This window comes from Meriones unguiculatus, chromosome 1 (assembly GCF_030254825.1).
Source record: "Meriones unguiculatus strain TT.TT164.6M chromosome 1, Bangor_MerUng_6.1, whole genome shotgun sequence".
Taxonomy (NCBI): Eukaryota; Metazoa; Chordata; class Mammalia; order Rodentia; family Muridae; genus Meriones; species Meriones unguiculatus.
The window spans coordinates 163,986,734-164,010,315 of NC_083349.1; the positions used below are offsets into that span (position 1 = coordinate 163,986,734).

General features: G+C 38.3%; 1 pseudogene; it reads left to right on the plus strand.

Moving 5' to 3' along the window:
- Positions 1–15,410: 15,410 nt before the first annotated feature.
- Positions 15,411–17,377, plus strand: LOC110566663 (60 kDa heat shock protein, mitochondrial-like; annotated as a pseudogene).
- The last annotated feature ends 6,205 nt before the right edge of the window (positions 17,378–23,582 follow it).

Sequence of the window (23,582 nt, forward strand, 5' to 3'; positions counted from 1 at the left end):
AGGATGATCACATGCTGCCTAGGTTGCTCATCTTTATCTGTGAGCCTGTGGAATCATAGTCGTCCATATCAGATGTGGAAGACAACCATACTAGAAGAGTAAACAGAATTTCTTCAAGTGCTTGGTTTCAGATTATTGATCTTAGAAATAAAGAACCTTAATCCTTTTGAAAAAAAAATCTAGTCTGATAAAGGCAGCAGGTTTCATCACAATATGCTTTGTGAAGGCTAAAGCCAGAGGGTGTAGGAAGCTGAATTACAAGTCCTGAAAGACTGCAACTGTCAACTCCAAGTATTATATCCAGCAAAATTACCTACTAAAATTGAAGAAAAAAATAAAGGTGTAACAGACTAGTTTATAACTACTAATCCAGTTCTTAGAGGCTAATGAAAGGAATATTTAGGCCTGAAGAGAAGGTTAACACCCTCCCCCCAAAAAAAGAGCATATGGAATAAAAAGAAATTTGATGTAGTAGAAGTTTTGATTATGTTATGTAAATATATTTTTGTTGTAATCCCAAGTGTGGGATGCGGGAATCCAGAACTGATAAACAGCCTCATGAGAGGGTGTGTGATCCTTGTCAGCAGGGAACTGCCTTGTGCAGGCTGTGTGGTTTTGGGCTAGTGGAAAAACAAACTGGTGTGGACTTTGTGTGTTAATAGGAGCTGTTACACACACACACACACACACACACACACTCACACACACACACACACACACACAGAGAGAGAGAGAGAGAGAGAGAGAGAGAGAGAGAGAGAGAAACAGGAAGACAGAAACAGAGACACAGAGAGAATGTGTTCCTTCATGTCAAGATGCTTCTAGAGAGAAACACTTCTAAGAAAGCTTGAAGGAGTTTGCTGCTGCCCCTGCTGTTCCTGCTGCTGCTGATACAGCTGCTGCTGGTGATGGTCCTTGTTGATGCTTTTGTTATTGCTAGATTGCTCGCTGCTTTGTTCTGCTGCTGGTTTTCTGATTTGCTGGTTTGCTGGACTGCTGGATATTCTGATGATGAAGCATGGAATAGCCCCAAGGAACTACATCTGAAGATATCTACATCTCCTGTCCCTATTAACCTTTTTTCTCTCCTACCTAGGGCTGGAGTAGTGGAGGGTTGGAAGGAAGGTATAGGTGTAAGGAACTCCAAATAAAGTAGCTTTTAAAAATCAAAGATTATTGGTGGTGCCCATATGGGGCAGCATAATGGGAAACTAGGCTTCTAATGCTGTAGAGGAGGTAGTAGGTTAAAAAGGAATGGAAATACGGTTTCATGACGTCAGCAAAACCTCTTGTGCCAGAGGATTTTCATCCACCTTGCTCCCAGAGGAGATTTTCTATTTTTGTTTTGTCTTCTTCCTGTATTTTATTTTTGAAAAGGTTGGAAGGATGACTGAAAAATTAGAAAAGTAAAGAGAAGGTATGAGGGGGTCTGAGAAACAAAAAGTGGATGAAGTAGGAAAGCTGTTAGTGCCACTCAATTATAGCATATTTGAAAGGAATGAAGAGTGTGCTGTGCAACTTGAGAGTTTTCGGGTTAAGATGTGAGAAGTGAAAAGCGTGGTTAGGAAAGTGTGGGGAAAGGTGTTCAGCTGTAAATAAAGCTGTATCAGACCCTGACACCAGACAGAGTTTGACAGAGATTTTGGCATTTGAGAATGCAAATACTGAATGTAAGAAAGTAATTAGAACATTAAGAGTATGAGAAAGCCCAATCGTTGAATGGATAAGGGACAACAACTGATAATTGACTCCCAGCAGCATCATGCCAATCTCATAGGACAAGCCAAAGCAGGAGGTCTCTGAAAACAACATACCTGGTGCTTTAATTGCACTGAATTTGGACATTTACAAAGAAATTTTAAAATTAAAATTTTCAGAGCTCAAAATATCAGGTACATTAATACTGAAAAATACAGTATTTGTAGAAAAGAACAAGCAGTTTCTGGCTATAATGGCATGCCAAGACTTTCAGGGTTTTGTAGCCTCTGTGGAAAGGGAGAACATTGGACTTGGGATTGCAGGTCCAACATCCAAGAGGGTCATACAAGGTAACCTCTTGCCATTGGGAAATGAACAGAGGGGCCTGTCAGCTTGAGGGTCTGTAGCAAAAATAATAGCCAGAATCTGGAAACAACCCAGATGTCCCTCAGTTGAGTAATGGATGTAGAAATTGTCCAGTAGCAGTCTTGGGAAAAAGTGGTACACTTACACAATGGTATACTACTCAGCAATTAAAAACAAAGCAATCATGAAATTTGCATGCAAATGTTGGGATCTAGAAAACATCATCCTGAGTGAGGTATCCCAGAAGCAGAAAGACACATATGGTATATACTCATTTATAAGTGGATATTAGACATAAAATATAGGATAATAACATTAAAATCAGTTTACCTAAAGAAGCAAAGCAAGAAGGAGGACCCTGAGTAACATGCTCAATCCTTGTTCAGAAAGAAAAACTGGATAGATATTGGAAGAGGAAGAAAACAAGGAACAAGACAGGAGCCTACCACAGAGGGCCTCTGAAAGACTCTACCCAGTAGGGTATTAAAGCAGATGCTGAAACTCATAACCCAACTTTGGGCAGAGTGCAGCAAATTCTATGAAAGAAGGGGGAAATAGTGGGACCTGGAGAGGATAGGAGCTCCACAATGAAAGCAACAGACCAAAAAACATATGTTCAAGTGTTCTTTTCTGAGACTAATAATCCAACCAAGGATCATGCATGGAGATAACCTAGAAGCCATGTACTGATATAGCCCATGTCAGCTCAGTGTCCAAGTGGGTACCCTAGTAAGGGGAACAGGGGCTGTCTCTGACATGAACTCAGTGGCTGGCTCTTCGATCACTTCACCCTGAGGGGGGCAGTAGCCTTACTAGGTCACAGAGGAAGATAGTACAGCCAGACCTGATGAGACCTGATGGCCTAGGGTCAAATGGAAGGGGAGGAAGACCTCCTCTATCAGTGGACTTGGGGAGGGGCAAAAGAGAAGAAGAGGGTAGTATTCCATTGTGTAAAAATACCACAATTTCTGTGTCTATTCCTCCATTGAGGGACATCTGGGTTGTTTCCAGGTTCTGGCTATTACAAATAAAGCTGCTACAAACATGTTTGAGCAAATGTCTTTGTTGTGTACTTGAGTAAATTTTGGGTACATGCCTAGGAGTGGTATAGCTGGATCTTGAGGAAGCATTATTCCTAATTGTCTGAGAAAGTGCCAGATTGACTTCCAAAGTGGTTGTATCAGTTTACATTCCCACTAGCAATGGAGGAAGGGTCCCCAAAATGAGGAAATCATGAAATTTGCAGGCAAATGGTGGGATCTAGAAAAGATCATTCTGAGTGAGGTATTCCAGAAGGAGAAAGACAACATGGTATATACTCACTTATATTAACCTATAAGATATGATAAACATACTGAAATCTATACACCTAAAGAAGATAAACAAGAAAGAGGATCAGGAGTAAAATGATCAATCCTCATTTAGAAAGACAAATGGGAGGTGCATTGGACATAGGAGAAAACAACAGAACAGGAGCCTACCGCAGAGGGCACCTGAAACACTCTACCTAGCAGTGTATCAAAGCAGATACTAAAACTCATAACCATACCTTCAGCAGAGTGCAGGGATCCATATGAAAGAAGGGGGAGTTTGTATGACGTGGAAAGGATAGGAGCTCCACAAGGACCAAATATAGTTGGGCACAGGAGTCTTTTCTGAGACTGACACTCCCCCAAGGACCATGTATGGATATAACCTAGAACCTCTGCTCAGATGAAGCCCATGGTAGCTCAGTAACCAATTGATTTCTCATAGTAAGGAGACCAGGGACTATTTCTGACAGGAACCCAATGGCAGGCTTTGACCTCCCCACCCCAGAGGGAGGAGCAGTCCTGCTAGACCACAGAGGAGGACTTTGCAGCCAGTCCTGAAGATACCTGATAAAACAGGGTCAGATGAAAGGGGAAGAGGTCCTTCCCAATCAGTGGACTTGGAAAGGGGCAGGGAGGAGACCAGGGAGGGAGTGTGGGGTTGGGGAGGGAATGAGGGAGCGGGATACAGTTGGGATACAGAGTTAATAAAATGTAACTAATAAAAATAAAAAATAAAAAGATAAAATAAAAATAACAATAAAAGAAAAAGGGAGCTCACTACAAGGAAGACATGATGATGAACACCTCCAAAGTCAGTAAAATATCTTGGTGAAAAAGGAAGAGGGAGGTTGGGAGGGATTGGGAAGAGAAAAGGGAGGGGACAACAGTTGGGGTACAAAGTGAATAAATTGTAATAAATTAAATATATATATATATATATATATATATATATATATATATATATATATATATTGGTTAGCCAGGTGGTATGGTAACAAACAGGAAAACCAAAAATAACTCTTGCTAATATATTGAAGGCAGTGTAGCTTTGGATCTGGCTAGAGATAAATCTTTTATACTATCCCCCAAAACTGAATGTTTAAAAATAACCAGTGGTGTTTATGGTCCTTTACCTTCAAGGGCAATATGAATGATCTTGGGAAAAGGTGGATTAACTTCTTAAGGATTTATTGTGCATCAGGTATTACAGATCGGGATTGCAAGGAATTAATTAAAATCATGGCATATGTAAAGGTGATGTAAATTAATGCAGGGAAGAGAGTTTCTCAGCTGTTACTGTTTCCTTATACCAAGGGCAAAGACACTCAGTAAGAAAAAGAGGGCATTTGGGAGTACTGGAAAATATGTGTTCTGGCAAACAATGGTTAATGATCAGAGACCCAAATTAATATTACAATGAGTGCTGCTGAAATAGAAGGTTTTGTAGATACAGGATCTGACATCAGTATCCTTGCCCAAAAGTCTTGGAATCTAGATCAGCCACTTCAGAAGGTTTAAACGCCTTCTGAATTTCGTAAATTATTTCAAATAAGAATAAGTGTATGGTGGATTAAATGCATGAGTCCAAAAAGGCAAACAAGGAAGTTGAGACTGTACGTGGCTGACATCTCAGAAATTTGTGAGAAGTCTATCTTTTACAACAATGGAGTACTCAAATTAATATTCCTGCAATCCCAGAAACAACCAATGATTAAATTAGGTGTGAGGTGGTAGATTCTCCTGGAGAAGGTATTGATACATGTATTCAAGAACAATCACAATTTGTGCCCATAGTCCTAACACAAGACATGACAGGGATTGCGTTTCCAAATTTATTACAGGAGCTATTGCTCAAATACCAATAGCCTTACCCTTAAAATGGATGTCAAACTGACCATTGTGGCAAGAGCTGTGGCCAATGACAACAACAACAACAAAAATTGCAGGCACTTGAACAACTGGTACAAGAGCAGCTAGAGGCTCAACACAGAGATGAGTGTATCAACCCATGGAATAGCCCCATGTTTGTTGTAAAACCAAGAAATCAGGAAAATGGAAGATGATAATGGATTTAAGAGCAGTGTAGAGTAATTAGAGTAATTCAACCAATGGGCTTTTTACATTGAGGAATTTCTTTACCTTCTTTTTTACCTAGATCATGGCCTGTAATTAAAAATTGATTTGAAAGATTGCTTTTTCAGAGTACCCTTGCATGAGCAGGATAAGGAAAAGTTTGGTTTCTCAGTGTCTGCTCTGAACAACAGTGGTCCAATGAAGAGATGCAATTGGTAGGTCCTTGCACAGGGAATGTTAAATAGTCCAAATTTATGTCATTATTTTCTGTAACAACTGTTAGAGATAATTTGTAGGCAATTTCCTCAGTACATCATTTATTATTACATGGATGATATTTTGTTGGCCTATCCAGATGCATATATTTTAGAGAAAATGTTTAAAGAAACATAAAGAATTCTGCTATGCTGGGGGTTACAAATTGCTCCAGAAAAAAATTAAAAGAGGAGATTCAATTAGCTATATGGGTTATAAAACAAGTCAACAAAAATTTGACCACAAAAGGTACAGATCTGTAGGGACCAATTGCAGACTCTTAATGATTTTCGAAAATTAATGGGAGATAATAACTGGTTGAGGCCTACAACTGGAATAAGTATTTATGAGTTAAGTAATTTGTTTTAAACATTATGAGGAGATTCGGATTTAAACAGTCCCAGATGTCAAACAGCTGAGGCTCAAAAAGAGTTAACTCTCGTAGAATAAAGACTGCAAGATGCATATGTGGATAGAACTGATTCTCAGCTTGATTGTATTTCAGTCATTTTGCCTTCTACTCATTCTCCTACTGGGCTTATTGTGCAAGAGGAAGATGGTATTGTGGAAAAGATTTTCTTAGCACATAGACAGGTAAAAAATTGAAAACATACAGAGAAGTGATTTCTGAATTTATTATAAAAGGTAGAATAAGAATGTTTACATTGTCAGGAGCAGATATGGCCAAAAATGGAGTAACTCTTACTAATGTTGAGATTATGTTATTGTGAGTAATCAGTGAAGATTGGCAAAAAGCTTGTAGTAACTACTTGGGAGAAATTAATAACAAATATCTGAAAAGCAAATGTATACAGTTTATTAAAAAAGCTTCAAAGGGGCTAGTCCAAATGATCAGTCCCACAGAGACTGTACAGAAAATGATACAGCTACCCTTCCCAGGATGTGCCCAATATTCTGACTTTTATAGGTTACCCAAAAGACGTCTTTGCCCCCAGACATAAATAAGTAGTTTAAAAAATATGATTCCCCAATCCCAAGAGGTGGGGTGGGTGTTTTTGGTTGTTTGATGTGTTGTGGATGTTAGCTGTCCTCTAGAGTGGTTATAAGTTGTTATTGGCTATGGTCCAGGACGAAACAAAGTAAAGGTTAAATTTAGGGCTTTCTTTCTCCGCTCTTTTTCTTTTTCTCTTATGTTTCTCTCTTATCTACTGATGGGGAAATGGAGGGAAAATAGAACCATTTAAAAAAGAAGGGGGGAATATAGGATATATAGGATGACATTGGTATGGATTATTGTATATTGATAGAAATTTAAGTTTTTTTGTTTGTTGTCTAATTTATTGTACAAAATTTAAGGTTATTTTGTTTAACTATTGTTTAAATTATTGTATGTTAAAATTTAAGGTTATTTTGTCTATTATATTTTTCACTTTCAACATGCTGTGGCTTTTATTTTTTCATTAAATGTGTTTCTTTTTTCTCATTTATTAATTTTTGCATATTGAAAGAAATTTAAGGTTATTTTGTTTAACTATTGTTTAAATTATTGCATATTGATATTTAAGATTATTTTATTTAACTACTGTTTAATGTATTGTACATAAGCAGTTCTTTAAAATATGAGGTAAAGTTCTAGTTTTATAATTTTCATAGTTATTACATATAATTTATTAATGTTAAAGAAAAATCCCTTTTTTAACAAAAAGAGGGATATGTAGTGGAAGTTTTAGTTATGTTATGTAAACATGTTTCTGTTGTAGTTCCAAGTGTGGGAATCTACAGCTGATAAACAGCCTTGTGAGAGGGTGTATGATCCTTGTCAGCATGAAATTGCCTTGTGCAGGGCACGTGGGTTTTGCCCTTACAAATTCAGAACATTTATTGAAAAAATTCTCAATATTAATGGTGTCAACTCACAAATAAAGAGACACAGCCTAACCGATTGAATCAGAAAAAAAGTTTTGAGTAAAAAAACCAGACATCACCGTCAATAGCATAGATACCATGTTGGGGTAAAAGAGTGTGAAGGGTATTTCAATCAAATGAAACTACAAAATAAGCCAATATGGCTATTCAAATATCTGGTAAAATAAACCTCAAACAAAAGTCTGCATCAGAGGGATAGGGACGGAAACTTTCTACTCATTAAAGGAAAAATATCTGCCAACAGGATATTATAATTCTACACATATGTGCACTAAACACAGGCATTCCTAATTTCATAAAATAAGCACTATAATATATAAAGACTGAAACGCAGATTGAACCCAGTACAGTGATAGTGATGGTTTCCTAAATCCACTCTCACCTATACACATATCATTCTGAAAAAAAAAAGAAAGAAAAAAAGAAAGAAAAAAGAAAGAAAACCTGAAGGCAGAGAATAACACAAATCAAATAGAAAACTATACTATTCCACCTAAATACTAAGGAATACACATTATTTTCAGAAGCTTATGGGACCATATCCAAAACCTACTACATATGAGGACACAAAACAATTCTCAACAAATATAAAGAAAATGAAATCACATCCTGTCTTATGTCTTACAATAATGGAATTAAACTGGATGTTAAGAGAAAAAGAAACAACAGAAAGTGCAGAGGTAGGAAAGGAGAAAGTATTCTTATTTGCCCATGATAGGATTCTGCATATAAAAAAATTCTAAAGATTGGCCAGATTAGCGTGATGCAGTGGGTCATGTCTGTATTCCCAGCACTTGGGAAGGCAGAGACATGCAGATCTCTGTGAATTCAAGACCAGCCTGGTCTACAAAGGAAGTCCAGGACATTCAAGACTATGTAGAGAAACACTGTCTTGACAAACAAAACAAACAAACAAACAAATAACAAACAACAAAATGTTTGACGAGATAAAGGCATTCAGCAAAGCAGTAGGATCCAAAATTAATACATGAAAATCAGTAGTCTCTCTATACACAAACGCCAAACGCATCAAGGCAATTTTGTTGCAAATACAATGTGCCTCCTCGGCTAAATGTCTTTTGCTGAGGGAAAACAGAAACACCAGCCACATGTAAGACAGCTGCATTCGGTACTTTTCAAAATTAGTTTTCCTAAATACCAATGAAAGGAGTTGAGGCTCTGATAACTTAGTTTGATGTATGATCTGATTGAGAAACTTTGACATCAGTCAGTTAATCAGAATATGGTTTTGTCAGCTATTAGCTTGGGAAATTGATGCAAGAATTTTAACCTCTGTCAGCCTCAGTTCCGTCACATAGAAAATAAGGATAAAACACTTACTCAAGAGTAATAGTAAGTGCTTCCTCATAGTGATAGTAAGTGCTAAGTTTCTGAGTGTGTGGAAGTTTTATTGGTGCCTTAGTTTGGAACTAAAGAATGCCGAGTCTCAGCCTTCCTCCTTGCTAATTTCCATGGGCAGGACCTGAAAATCCCAGTTTCTCCACATATACAAGATTTGATCCTTTAAGCCATGAGCCCAAACCTGAGCATCCTGCCTGACACATAGGCTCTATGAATGCCCTAAATACCCTTTCCAAAATGGTACTTAGCTAGCCTTGATGGAGTTCACTGTTAGTCTCAGCTCTCCTGAGATAGTCAGGTGAATTTCTATGCAGTCAAGGACAGCTTCATGTACAGATCAAGTTCCAGGCCACCCAGGTCTATATAGTAAGACACTATCTCAAAGTGAACAAGCAAACAAACAAAATGATGCAGCAATTTTGCAAACAGAAAGGTTCAGGACCACGATGAATTTTGGAACTTGTATGCTCTGTTATGACCCCAAGTAAAAAGATATAGAAATATTTTGTTTGCTTTGGTTCCATTTGAAAAGGTGGAACACGTTGCTTAATATTTCTAATTTTAGACCAGCAGTGGCCTAAAGTATGGAAAGCAAGAGACTCTGCGTTTTTCCAAGTAATTATCTCAAATTCAAATGGAAATGATCGCTATTAAGCCACAACTTCAAGAGCACATGCTGTATCTCAAGTTTCTTAATGTTGTTGGCAAATGTATTACTGAAAGTGTAGGCTTCTCAATGAAACATTCCATAAGAGCATTTAGTGACCCCTCTCCCAGTGGGCAGGGCTATCAGGAGAATGAGAAGGCGGTGGTCAGGGCATTATGAAGAATCTCTGAAAGCTAAAGAAAATGAATTCAGGAGGAACGTCCTCCCATGGCTGTATTTTGTTTAAGAGCCACCAGGATAATTCTGTTATTTTTCCTGTGCCAGAGGTATATCTTCCTTATTTGAATTTTTACTGTGTCCTTTGCTCCTATAATGATACATGGTTAGTGCTGTCAGGTAGAAGGTAGAGAGATAGACACAAACCATTTGTTTAAGTTAGGCTACAGCCCTCTGGTTGTTCCCTCCTGACTTATTGGGGTCCCACTCCATGCAAAAGGCACTTCAGGAGGCAACCCTGTTTTGTTCATCTCCAAGACACCCTGTGACCAAGGTTCTTTCACAACCTCTAAATTATAACACATAGTCTTCTATGATTAAAGCAGTGGGTGGGTGCAGCGGGTTCCGTGAGTCCATGATTCATATAGCCCAGAGCAAGCATCTTGCTTAGAGTGTAAATTCTCTAGATGCACACGCCAAGGAGCTGTGAACATTAGCTATGTTTAGGAGAGTGAATCACCTAGCCTGTAAGAGAAGCATGGCTCTAATTCTGGGATTAGAACTTGGTTTGTAACCTATTACGTAGCTTAACAACTGACCATCTTGAAAAAATAACTTTAAGGTCTCTGAATCTCGACTGTCTCATCAATACAGGAGAAGTGAGTCTTCTGTTCATCTGTTTGCTTTTCAGGTTGTTATGAAATTAAAGCAAGATGTTGCATGTGAAGTCTGTAGTATAGATGTCAATTGTTCAAGAAAATAGCTTGAGTGGTTTATATTTGGTTTTAAGTGCCACCAGTACTACTATGTAACTGTGTGACTTTAGTGGACAGTATCATTTCAAAAGACTGTTAAAAGACTTAAATGGGTTAATACACTCAAGATAACAATCATATTGCTGAGAGATAGTTCACCCATCTTAATGTATGCAATCATGCTCTACCATGCTTCATAAAGAGGACATCTCCTGATGATGTATTCCTCAGAACATATCTTATAAAAAGCAAACAGGTGAAACCCAAAATCTGTCTTTCCTGGTTTATTAAGTATTTGTATCAGTAGTGTGTTTTGAATTTTGTGAATCACACTGAGTATAGAATTCTCCATTAACAAAGCTTTGCTTTGTTATTGCTTTCCTATTATTTCAGCATTGCTTAGGCCCTCCACAATTTCTGAAGGTCAAATATTATTTACAGCTACTGAAGACCTCTTCAGCATGGTGAGTAGCTTCACGTTTGCTGTTTTTACAATTCTCCATTTGTCTCTGTGCCTGTGTGTATGTATAGTATACGTATCTTTCCTGGAGTTTCTATTGCTATGATAAAACACCATGATCAAAATCAACTGGCGGGGGCAGCTTATTTCACCCCACAAATCACAGTTCATCACTGAGTGAAGTCAGAGGCAGGAACTGAAACAGAAGCCATGAAGGAACACTGCTTACTGACTTGTTCTACGTAGCTTGTTCAGCCTGCTTTCCTACAAAGTTCAGGACCACCTGCCCAGGGCTGGCATCACCATGGTGAGCTGGTCCCTCCTCCATCATTCACTAATCAGGAAAATGCCTGACAGATTTGCTGACAGGCCAGGCTGGTAGGCACATTTTCTCCCCTGAGGCTTACTTCTCCCAAATGACTCTAGTCTGTGTCTCGTTAACATAATGTGCAAATATATACAAGTCTATATTCAATTCCTCCTTTCAATCTCTTTCTCTCTCTTCTCTCTCTCTCTCATTCCCTAAAATAACTCTTCTCACTAAACCCTTTCAGCTAAGTGGTGGCCAGCAGGGGCTAATGCTCAGCTATTCTCTGCCATGCCTCGTGCTTGGCTCACACTACCACAGGCCTTTTTATGTGCATGCAGGGGATCTGAATCCAGTATTCATGCTTATACAGGAAATACTGTACGCTCTAAGCCATCTTCTCAGCCTTTCCCTTTGTTTTCTTGGTGATGTGATTATAATGTGCTTTTGCACAATGTGGGTCATTTTAAGTTAGCATTATTATTATTATTATTTTTGGTTGAACATCTTTGATGCAATGAATTTCATCAAACTTAAAAAATATCCATTACCTTTTCAAGCACTTTATTTTATTTTATTAATTACACTTTATTCACTTTGTATCCCCCCATAAGCCCCTTCCTCCTCCCCTCCCAGTCCCACCCTCCCTCCCCCTTCTTCACACAGGCCCCTCCCAAGTCCACTGATAGGGGATGCCCTCCTCTCCTTCCTTCTGATCTTAGTCTATCAGATCACACCAGGAGTGGCTGCATTGTCATCTTCTGTGGCCTGGTAAGGCTGCTCCCCCCTCAGGGGGAGGTAATCAAAGAGCAGGCCAATCAGATTATGTCAGAGGCAGTCCCTCTTCCCATTACTATGTAACCCAGTTGAACACTAAACTGCCCTGGGCTACATCTGTGCAGGGGTTCTAGGTTATCTCCATGCCTGGTACTTGGTTGGAGTATGAGTCTCTAGCACTTTTTATTTTCACTTATTATTTTCTTCTCTCCACAGACAGCCATAGACACACACTGGAGCACTTGGAGGGTTGACCAGTTCCCCGAAGCTCTTTAAATCTTTCTTAATTCTTTCCTTCTTATCTTCTTTTGGCAGGCTGGTAAATAAGATTTAATTCACCTCTTAACACCCCCCCCCAATTCTTTTCCTTGCATACTTAAATATACTATTAAGTACTTTCCAGTAGACATTTCAAATAGTCATTTTATTTTTCAGCTTTTTAATTTCTACTTGGTTATTTTCAAACATCCAATTTACTTATCAATGTTGATTTAGAAAACTGTACTTTTTTTCTTCGTTATTTAGATATGATGTTTGAACATAGCTAAATCACTGAAAGTTTAGAATCTGAGTGCCCAGTATTTGGTTGGCCTCAGGATCTCTTTCATTTGCCTACTTTTGTGCATACACATGGCTCTTTTGGTTGTGTGGCATTATGTCTGTTTTGATATTTTTTGAAAACTATCCACTCTAGTTAATAAAATGTCTGAAGTCTGGAAATCATGTTTTTATCCTTGGGGCATGTAGGTTAATCCCTTGCTGCAACTGTTCGTGCAGTGACTATACTGAATTTACTCTATATCCTCTACATTTTTTGTTGTGTTTATTAGATTGTCAGATGATTATACAGATTTATTGTCAGCTGATTATACAGTTTTTCTTGGCTGTTGGTTTATTTATTTATTTATTTATTTATTTATTTATTTATTTATTTTTGGCACAGAAGACCAAGAAAAGCTTCAGTATGGCTATTGAGTTCTGTATGCATGTTAGGAAATTCCTTCAACACCAGTCAGGCAGTTTCAAACCTATTTGGATTTAAAGAGGCAGTGATAAACACACCTATCATCCCACCAATTGGGAGAGTGAGGCAGAAGGATCACAAGATTGAAGCCTTCCTGAACTGCACAGTGAAAGAACAGAATATATCTTTGTTGTAAGAAGGCAAGGAAGCATGCACTTGTAATTCTAGCTAATTGAAAATATGAAGCAGAAAAACCATTTGAGTCCAAAAGTCCGAGACCAGCGTGAGAAAATAGAAAACCAACTGCATCCACCAAAGAATAAACATTAAACCGAGATAACTAGCTTTTAATCTTTCTTTTTGAATTCTTTATCCACTCTGATGTGTGATTACAAATTGTTTTGCTCTGTTCTACCTTCAATCTGATGATTATTTCTAATGATTATTTCCTGTCCTCTTAAGAAGCCTTTAAACTTCGTGTCATCTCATTTATCAGCTCTTGCTACTACTTTGTGAGGTGTGGAAGATATTGCAGCAGTCCCGTGCCTATGCCTGCATGTTGGAGTTTTCCCCGAGGAGTGGACGAGTCTCAGGTCTTACACTAACGCCTTTGAATTGCTAGAGGGAACAGGGTCCAGTTTCATTCTGTATATGCGGGTATATAGTCTTCCAGTACTATTTATTAAATAGGTTATTTTTGCTCCAATTATGATTTTGGTAAAACAACAACAACAACAAAAAAGTAACTGTGTGACTTTATTCCTCAGCCCTCAATTCTATCCTATTGGTCTATGTGTTTGTGTTTGTGCTAATGCTTTTTAATTTTTGCTACTGATGGTCTGATTTGCTATTTGAAAGGAGGTATACTGACATCTTTAGGGTTAATCATTCTGTTTGGGATTACTTTGCCCAGTCAGTCTTCTATGTTTCAATATGAATTTTAGGTTTGAACTTACTAATTCTATATAGAAAATTCACTGTGACATTAATGGACATTGCAACAAATCTGTTGATTTCTTTAAATAACATAATTATTCTTAACAAAATTAATCCTGACAGCTGTAATCATAGTTCTTTCCATCTACAATTGAATTTTTTGTCAATATTTTAATTTTTTCAGGGTAGCGAAAACTTTAATTTTATTTCCTTAGTTTATTCCTGGGTATATTTTAAGCTATTATAAATGAGACTTATTTTCCCCATTTCAAAAAAAAAAGCTTTGTCATATAGAAAATTTGCTGTTTCTTTTGTGCATTAATTTTAATTATGCTACTTTGCTGAAAGGGTTTATCATAACTAAGAGATTTTTGGTGTAATTTGGGCATTTTTTTATTGAAAATAGATTCTTTTCTAATGCAATACATCTTAACCATAGTTTCTTCTCCTCCCACCCCTTCCAACTCCCTTACACTCCCCCTCCCTGAAATCCACTTCCTTTCTGTTTCTCTTCAGAAAAAAAAAAAGAAAAAAGCAGGCCTCCAAGAACAATAACCAAACACAAAACAAGATATAATAAAACAAGCCAAAAGCCTTCATATCAACGCTAGGCAAGGGAACCCAACAGGAGAAAGATACGGAAGAGCAGGCAACAGAGTCAGAGGCATACCAGAACTTTGAAAATTTTAAGTACAATATAATACCACATGTTGAGATTATGAACTTAATTTCTTTTTAAATTTTTTTATTAATTATATTTTATTTACTTTGTATCCCCCCTGTAGTTCCCTCTCTCCTCCCCTCCCAATCCTTCCCTTCCTCCTCCTTCTCTATGCATGCCCCTCCCCAAATCCACTTGTAGGGGAGGTCTTCTTTTCCTTCCTTCTGACCCTAGTCTGTTAGGTCTCATCAGGACTGGCTGCATTGTCTTCTTCTGTGGCCTGGTAAAGCTGCTCTCACCTCAGGGGGAGGTGATCAAAGAGCAGGCCAATCAGTTCATGTCAGAAGCAGTCCCTGTTCCCATTACTATGGAACCCACTAGGAGACTGAACTGTCATGGGTTGCATCTGTGCAGGGGCTTAATTTCTTTTTGATGTAGATTTCTTCAATTGCTTTCTCTTGCACTCTCTCTCTGGCTACAGTCTCAGCCATATTGAGATTTGAATAAAACTTGTTCATAATTGTATAGGCACTGCTTTTAGTTTTTCCACATTTAGGACTGCTTTTGCCATAGGTTTTTATATAGTCATTATTATGTTAAGGTGTTTTTTCTACTACTAGCTAGCTTCTTTAGGTTTTTTATTATGAAGGAATAATTTATTATGAAGGCCTTTCTGCATTTGTTGTTCATGTAATTTCTGTTACTGAGTCAATTTATATTTGCATTAAATCTATTATTTTAAACATGTTACCCTCACTTGCCGCCGACGGCCTGCTTCGCTGAGTGCTCTCCCACCGCTGCCTCTCAAAAATGCTTCGACTACCCACAGTCCTTCGCCAGATAAGACCAGTGTCCTGGGCACTGGCTCCTCATCTAACTCGGGCCTATGCCAAAGATGTAAAATTTGGTGCGGATGCTCGAGCCTTAATGCTTCAAGGTGTAGACCTTTTAGCCGACGCTGTGGCTGTTACAATGGGGCCAAAGGGAAGAACAGCGATTATTGAAGAGAGTTGGGGAAGTCCCAAAGTAACAAAAGATGGAGTCACTGTTGCAAAATCGATTAATTTAAAGGATAAATACAAAAATATTGGAGCTAAACTTGTTCAGGATGTTGCCAATAACACAAATGAAGAGGCCGGGGATGGCACCACCACTGCTACTGTTCTGGCACGTTCTATTGCCAAGGAGGGCTTTGAGAAGATCAGCAAAGGGGCTAATCCAGTGGAAATCCGGAGAGGTGTGATGTTGGCTGTTGATGCTATAATTGTTGAGCTTACAAAACAATCTAAGCCTGTGACAACCCCTGAAGAAATTGCTCATGGTTGCTACAATTTCTGCAAATGGAGACAAAGACATTGCAAACATCATTTCTGATGCAATGAAAAAGGTTGGAAGAAAGGGTGTCATCACAGTAAAGAATGGGAAAACCCTGAATGATGAATTAGAAATTATTGAAGGCATGAAGTTTGATAGAGGATATATTTCATTAACACATCAAAAGGTCAAAAATGTGAATTCCAAGATGCCTATGTTCTGCTGAGTGAAAAGATTTCTAGTGTCCAGTCCATTGTACCCGCTCTTGAAATTGCCAATGCCCATCGGAAGCCCTTGGTTATAATTGCTGAAGATGTTGATGGAGAAGCTTTAAGCACACTGGTTTTGAACAGGCTAAAAGTTGGTCTTCAGGTTGTAGCAGTAAAAGCTCCAGGGTTTGGGGACAATAGGCAGAACCAGCTTAAAGATATGGCAATTGCTACTGGTGGTGCGGTATTTGGAGAAGAGGGGTTGAATCTAAATCTTGAAGATGTTCAAGCTCATGACTTAGGAAAAGTTGGAGAGGTCATTGTCACCAAAGATGATGCCATGCTTTTCAAATTGAAAAACGTATTCAAGAAATCACTGAGAAGCTGGAAATCACAACTAGTGAATATGAAAAGGAGAAGCTGAACGAGCGCCTTGCTAAACTTTCGGATGGAGTAGCTGTGCTGAAGGTTGGTGGACAAGTGACGTTGAAGTGAATGAGAACGACGAGTTACAGCTGCTCTCAATGCTACAAGAGCAGCTGTTGAAGAAGGCATGGTTCTGGGAGGGGGCTGCGCTCTGCTTCGGTGCATCCCAGCCTTGGCTTCACTAAAGCCTGCTAATAATGATCAGAAAATAGGTATAGAAATTATTAAAAGAGCACTCAAAATTCCTGCAATGACTATTGCCAAGAATGCTGGTGTTGAAGGATCTTTGATAGTTGAGAAGATTTTGCAGAGTTCCTCAGAGGTTGGTTATGATGCTATGCTTGGAGATTTTGTGAACATGGTGGAAAAGGGCATCATTGATCCAACAAAGGTTGTAAGAACTGCTTTACTGGATGCTGCTGGGGTGGCCTCCTTGCTAACTACAGCAGAAGCTGTAGTGACAGAAATCCCTAAAGAAGAGAAGGACCCTGGAATGGGTGCAATGGGTGGAATGGGAGGGGCTATGGGAGGTGTCATGTTCTGATTCCTAGAATAGTGCTTTGCCCTTATCAATGAACTGTGACAGGAAGCTCAAGGCAGGTTCCTCTCGGATAACTTCAGAGAAGTCACCTGAAGAAAATGACTGAAGAGAAGGCTGGCTGATCACTGTAACCATCAGTTACTGGTTTCCATTGACAATATATAATGGTTTACTGCTGTCATTGTCCATGCCTACAGATAATTTATTTTGTATTTTTGAATAAAGACATTTGTACATTCCTGATACTGGATGCAAGAGCCATATACCAGTGTCCTGCTTTCAACTTAAATCACTGAGGCATTTCTACTGTTCTGTTCAGGATTGTAGTGCTGTGTCACCACATGAGAAGTTCAGAAGCAGCCTTTCTGTGGAGAGAATAGAGAAGTATGCAATTATGTAACAACCTTTGTGTAATAAAATTTTGTTTAAAGTTCAAAAAAACAAAACAAAACAAAACATGTTAGACCTTCCTTGCACCACCAGAATGAAGCTAGCATGATCATGACACGTGTTCTTTTTAATATGCTACTGAATTTGGTTTGCAAATGTTTTAAGACAATGTGCATGCTTCCTTATCAGCAACATTGGTCTATCATGTTTGTTCATTTGTTTGTTTGTTTATTTAGATCCTTATTTGATTTTACTATCTGAGTGATCTGGGCTTTACTTAAGCTGTGTATGTAAAATGGACTTTTAAAGACAACAAGCTCTAACTCTGTTTTAAAAAAAACAGGGACTGGAAACTCAAGCCCTGGCAATGCTGGTCAAGGATTTTGTCATGGAATTGTATCTCCAGGTCTGGTAGGTTTTGTGATGGAAATTCAGTTTATTCTTCAAACCCGAAACTGAGCATGGTACATGCTCTATAATAACAATTATTTTAATAGATACAGTTTAGTTTGGTATTTAACTGTGTCATGTTTATAATGGGTACACAAAAGAATTGTGATAGATAGAATTGATCTATATGAGAAATAAGACATCAGAAGGGTATTTTTTAAACAATGCATTCATACGTAAACAGTAAAACATTAAAAAAAATAGTACTGAGAAAGAATTTATATTTGTTAGTAAGATTAGTACTGTCAGACATCTTCAATGATTTGGAGCTAGACTAAGCCTCTAAATGGTCATATTCCCAAAGTACTGACATTGGTACAAATTGTGATGTTGCTGAGACAAGAATAGAGGTGAAAAAAACAGCAAAAGGTACAAAGAGTATTATCTTCTTACAGAAGACCAAAGGTGCTGTGATCAGTAATTGATGGTCCCAGAAAACTACAGATAGAAGACTCATTGATCTCTCCTCAATCATTTCTTCAGGCATACTCCTTGGGATCCAACCACATATGAGTTTTTTTTAATTATTATATTGCCTAAAGGGTCCTGCCAAATGCTTTACTTTTTTTTTTTAGACCAACAGTTACCTCAGTGAATGGTAAATGTTGGGTGTCTACAGTGAGTTAGTGATTAAAGAATGAAATCAGTGCAAAAGACAAAATAAGTTCTATAGCTATAACTAGTAATGTGGCCTCTGCCTTTAATTTATTGCATAATTTTTCCATAGGGGTCTTATTCATGTTAGGCATATCTTCTACCATGAAGCTATATCCCCAGTTCTAATAAATAGAATTTACTAAACTCGGATAGGGTGATTAGAAAAAGAAAACACAATACCAAAATAAAAAAGAATGTCAGTTTTCTTTTCTGTAAAAGGAATACAAGTACCTCTCATGATACATTCAATGGCTCAATGGGATGACATATAAAGTGATAATGAGACATCATCTGAAGACTTGCTATTAAAGAACAATTTTCTCTCTCCTTGCCACACATCATGATGATTGCAATGAATATATTGTTCAATATTTGCCAAGTTATTCTTAAAATTGGAAGTTGCCATTGTAACTACAAATATCTTTGATTTTCTAATGTCATGTAGGTGAGTGGATAAATGTAATTCATATAATTAGTGACCTTTAGATACTTTTTTTGACCTCTATATACTTGATCTTAGTTTGCCATATTAGCCTTGAGTTAAGCCAAATTTTTATTTTGTTGATGATATGGACTTGTTTAAAAGGAAGCACATGCCCAATAGGGAAATGGTCTCTTTTCAAGTTAACATTATGGACGGAATCAGAAAATTTTCAGTTCTTATGTGTAAACTGTACTTTATACATATTGATCTAAGATCACAAGAATACTATCAACCATATCTGCAGTAATTTATATTTCTCCCATTTTATCATTATTAATTTTTAATAATTTCTTGTATTTGTTAGATGTTTCCATTGTTGTTGTAAGATAGATATAATCTCTTTGAGTTGTGGGAGTTCTAGAAAGTAGATCATAAAGGTACATGACACGGCCCATGAATAGTCAGTAAGGTAATCAATGAATAAACCCCATTCCCATCCCTTCTAACTGTTCCAATACCTTTCATAAATAAATAAATATCACTAGGCTGAACACTGATTGGCATGGAACCCCCAAGGCCTTTTGAAAAGTACAGATAAAACTCTTGATAAAATATTTACAAATACACGATCAATGACACAAAACAAATTCTAAGCATATTAAACCGACAAAAAGAAAGCAGTGTAATAGAAGGCAATACTTCCACTAAACTAGGGTTTGGCCAGAGTTGAAATAGAACTGTAGGGGAGGAAGAGGAACAATTGAGCTTTAACAGCCACTATAAATGATCATTCTGGGTGTGATATCACTGCTTTTCTTTTTCTTCAGCTTCATATATTTTTATTACAGTGAACTCAGCCTTCTTTTTTTTCATAATGTTTTCTAAAAATTTTATTACTCTTTATCAACTTTACAAAACAATGGGTTTGATTACAGCATTTCATACATGCATATAATGTATTTGTTCATCTCCTATCCACTGTTATAGTAGTCTGCTTCCCGGGAGAAAGAGCTACAGGCAATTAACGATGGCTAGAGAAGGACAGTCAGACATCCCCAGGGATGAGACACAAAATTGGTCATCTAACACCAGGTGGTCATCTAACACCAGGTGGTCAGGCACCACCATTTTTTTTTGTCTTCTCACCCTTTCCTTTCCCAGGTCCTAGAGTTTCTTTTTTGTGACAACTGGTAAGAAATGAAGTCTGTATTGATCAACTCTTATAAGCTAGTGTTATTTCTGTAATTATCAATGAGACATCATTGAGATACTAGCCTTTTCTATTTGGAGGGAAGGGAGTATATATGCAAGTGTAATTGGATGTATGTTGTGATGGGAGTGTTTTAATTCAATAAAGCAGTGGGTAAAATTTAGTACTTAAGTACAACAGTTTCTCAAAATATTAGAAAGAGACAAGGCTATGTTTGTTTTATATTATAAAACATTTTAATTCATGGATTTTATAGAAATGAACTAAAATCATAAGTACATCCATATGGGTCTAAAATTTTGGCTTAAATTGGACTCTGTAAAGTAAAATACTAATTCTAAATATAGTTTTAATATGAGGGTAGAGACAGTGTTGGGTGATGTTGGACAGAGGACAGTGTGGATAAACAATAAGTTTCTGTTATGTAGCTAGAAAAGGCATAGTCAGGAAGCTGCCGTAATCTGTAGGCAGTTGTATTAGTCCAAAATCAAGGTGGCCAAATAGTCGATGTCTGTTGAGGATCCATCTCCTATCTATGAAGGCCACCTTCTTGCTTATCACTATGTGCTGGAAAGTAATGATCTTATTAGATCTCTCTATAAAGGCATCAATCCCAAATGTGAGGATCACATCCTCATACCTTACCTTACCACTGAAGATTCAAAGCATGCACTGGTTTCTGGCTTCCCTGAATATATGTCTTTCTACCATACACGCATTGCATCTCAATACCTCTCAATATTAATCTGATGTCTGAAATATGACATTTCATTAAATATCATCTAAGTTAAATAAGGTATGATTAATAATGAAACAAATTACATTCTATCTTGGTATTTTTGGAACTTATTAAGGCACATGTTTTTAATGTGTAATGGTGAGACAAGATAGGAAAAACATTTTTTACTATACCACTGGAGAGAAAGTTCTGCCTTCAGGGTCTACTATAGCAAAGGCTGAGCTTCTTTAGCTATCTATGGAAGAGGCTGTTCCCTAAGAAATATGACAGCTGGCCTTGCCCCACACTTTGGGAAGAGGCTATTTAGACTGTATTAACACACACACACACACACACACACACACACACACACACACAAACATATAAACACACACGCCAAAAATTCACTTAAAAAGTGACATGGAGTCCATTTTGTGTTAGTAACTATGTTTGAGCACTTGACTCCAGTGTATTTTGATGTATCCAGTGTCAATCTGTTGCTGAAAACTGATTTTCCCTCTCCCAGCAGCTACCAATTACAAATAGCTTATCAGTGAGTTTTGTACTCTTTGTCCACTTCTCATTCTCTGTGCTGAGATTCTGTCTGGTTTGAACTTCTGCAGATCTTGTGCATGCTGTTACAGCCTCGGTCACAGACAGTCTCTGTGCGCACATGTGCGCCAGTCCTGAAGTGGCTGGAAAATGCGGATTCCTTAGTTGCCTACCACCTTTGGCTCTGAATATCCCCAAGCCTTGCATGGAGACTTTTCGTTAAGGGCTGAGTGTTCCAAGGACTCTTTGCACACTACCCAGTTGTAGTAATGTGTTAGGACCACTCAGTATAAGAAGCTTTTCTGATGAGGGTTTATTGTTCAGAGAGATAGATAGCAAGTTCAAAGTTAAATATTTTTCTTTTGTAAACCAAATTATAAGGTGGGCCTGTGAGGGACATCATTTAGGTTTGGGAAAAAGGGAGTGCTAGAAATCAAGGTTATACAAAATTTTGTTGCTAAGTGAGCATAGTTTATGCATTGCTTTTGGTGTATTTCCATTTTATATATTTTTGTTTTATTGTGTGTGTATGGTATATGTGTATGTTGGAGGGTGTGCACATGCCGTGATGGGCCTGTGGTCATCAGTGTACAATTCTGTGAATTTGGTGGCAACCCTCCTTTGGGAGCTGCACATGCTGGTAAAGGAGCTGAGCTCAGGTTCCTAGCCTCTTCAGCTCATCAAGGGTTGGGACAAACATCCCTTGGGAGCTGCATCAGCTGGAGAAGGACTGGGGACTGAGGTCCCTAAGTTCTTTAGATCATCAGGAATAACCCTCTCATGGCTGTTACAACATCTCTGTTGAGAAGGCCTCCTCACAGAGCTGTGAGGTGCTTGGGCCTCTGTGCCCCAGGATACCCTTGGGACACTGTCTCACCCCAGAGTGATGAGGTTTTTGGGCTCCTGTGTCTCTGGATACCCTTGGGAAACTAGCCCACTTCAGAACTGGGATACCTTTCCAACACTCAGGACTGTGACTTGGATTTGCAGTCTTGGGCTACGGATTTCCTGGACACCCTTCCATCTGAGTACCAGAAGTCAGACCAACAATAATAGGTAGGATGGGCAAGCCAGGCCTGGCATGATGTGCCCATTTCCCTTCCCATGCTACCCACACCACATCTGCATAATTTTTCCTGTCTTTCTGTCCTGCCTTGATTCTGAAAGGTGAAATTCTTCAGGACGATGCAGGATGAGCTCAGCCTCTGTTTTCCATTAGATCTCAGCTTGGTGACTGAATAAACTACATGGAACGAAGAGCTTGATGATAATTCAATCTGGACTCCCAAGGATGAGCCAGGCCTATGGTACATAATAACACACCTCATCAAGCTGTGTTAAAAGGCCTTGGAAGCCATTGACACTTCCAGGATATGGCAGGAGAATGCAGCCAGGCACTCACTTTGCTCTCCCTTCTCTTTAAGAAAGAAAAGACACAGGTGACAGACAAAAAACAAACAAACAAACAAAACAAAACAAAACAGAACAAACAAACAAACAAAAAACAGACCAGAGTCAAGTCTATAGCCCTACACCCAGAGCTTTCTGGCACATTTGATAATGATTCAGTTATTTGAGAGATGATCTGCTTTGGGGAGAGCCTGAGTTTGCATCCTGTATTAACTACATTAAATTACAAACACTGCTGCAACTTAAAGCAGTGGACTGCAAGGTTCTTTTCACTCAGTAATAATCAGTTTTGAGCACACAATGAGTGCTGTATAACTCCCAGAAGGCCCTGGGAGAGATGATGTGTACATATATACATGCAGAATCTTCTCCTACTGTATCTCTGTTCCCTTTGGGCCACATGGTATCCCTGTGCAGTTAGGTGAGGGTAAAGATTTCTGGATACCAGTTCACAGACAGACAACATTAGAGAAGATACCCATGTGATAATTATGCGTAGAAAATACCTTTTCCCCCTTCTGTCCTCACTGGCTTCATGCTGAGAGACTCAGGTTTTCCTGTTCTGGAACAGACTATTTTATAGGTTTTGAAGTTCCTGCAGGACTGAATAAGGTTTGGGTCAGATGAAGCACTCTGACCACATT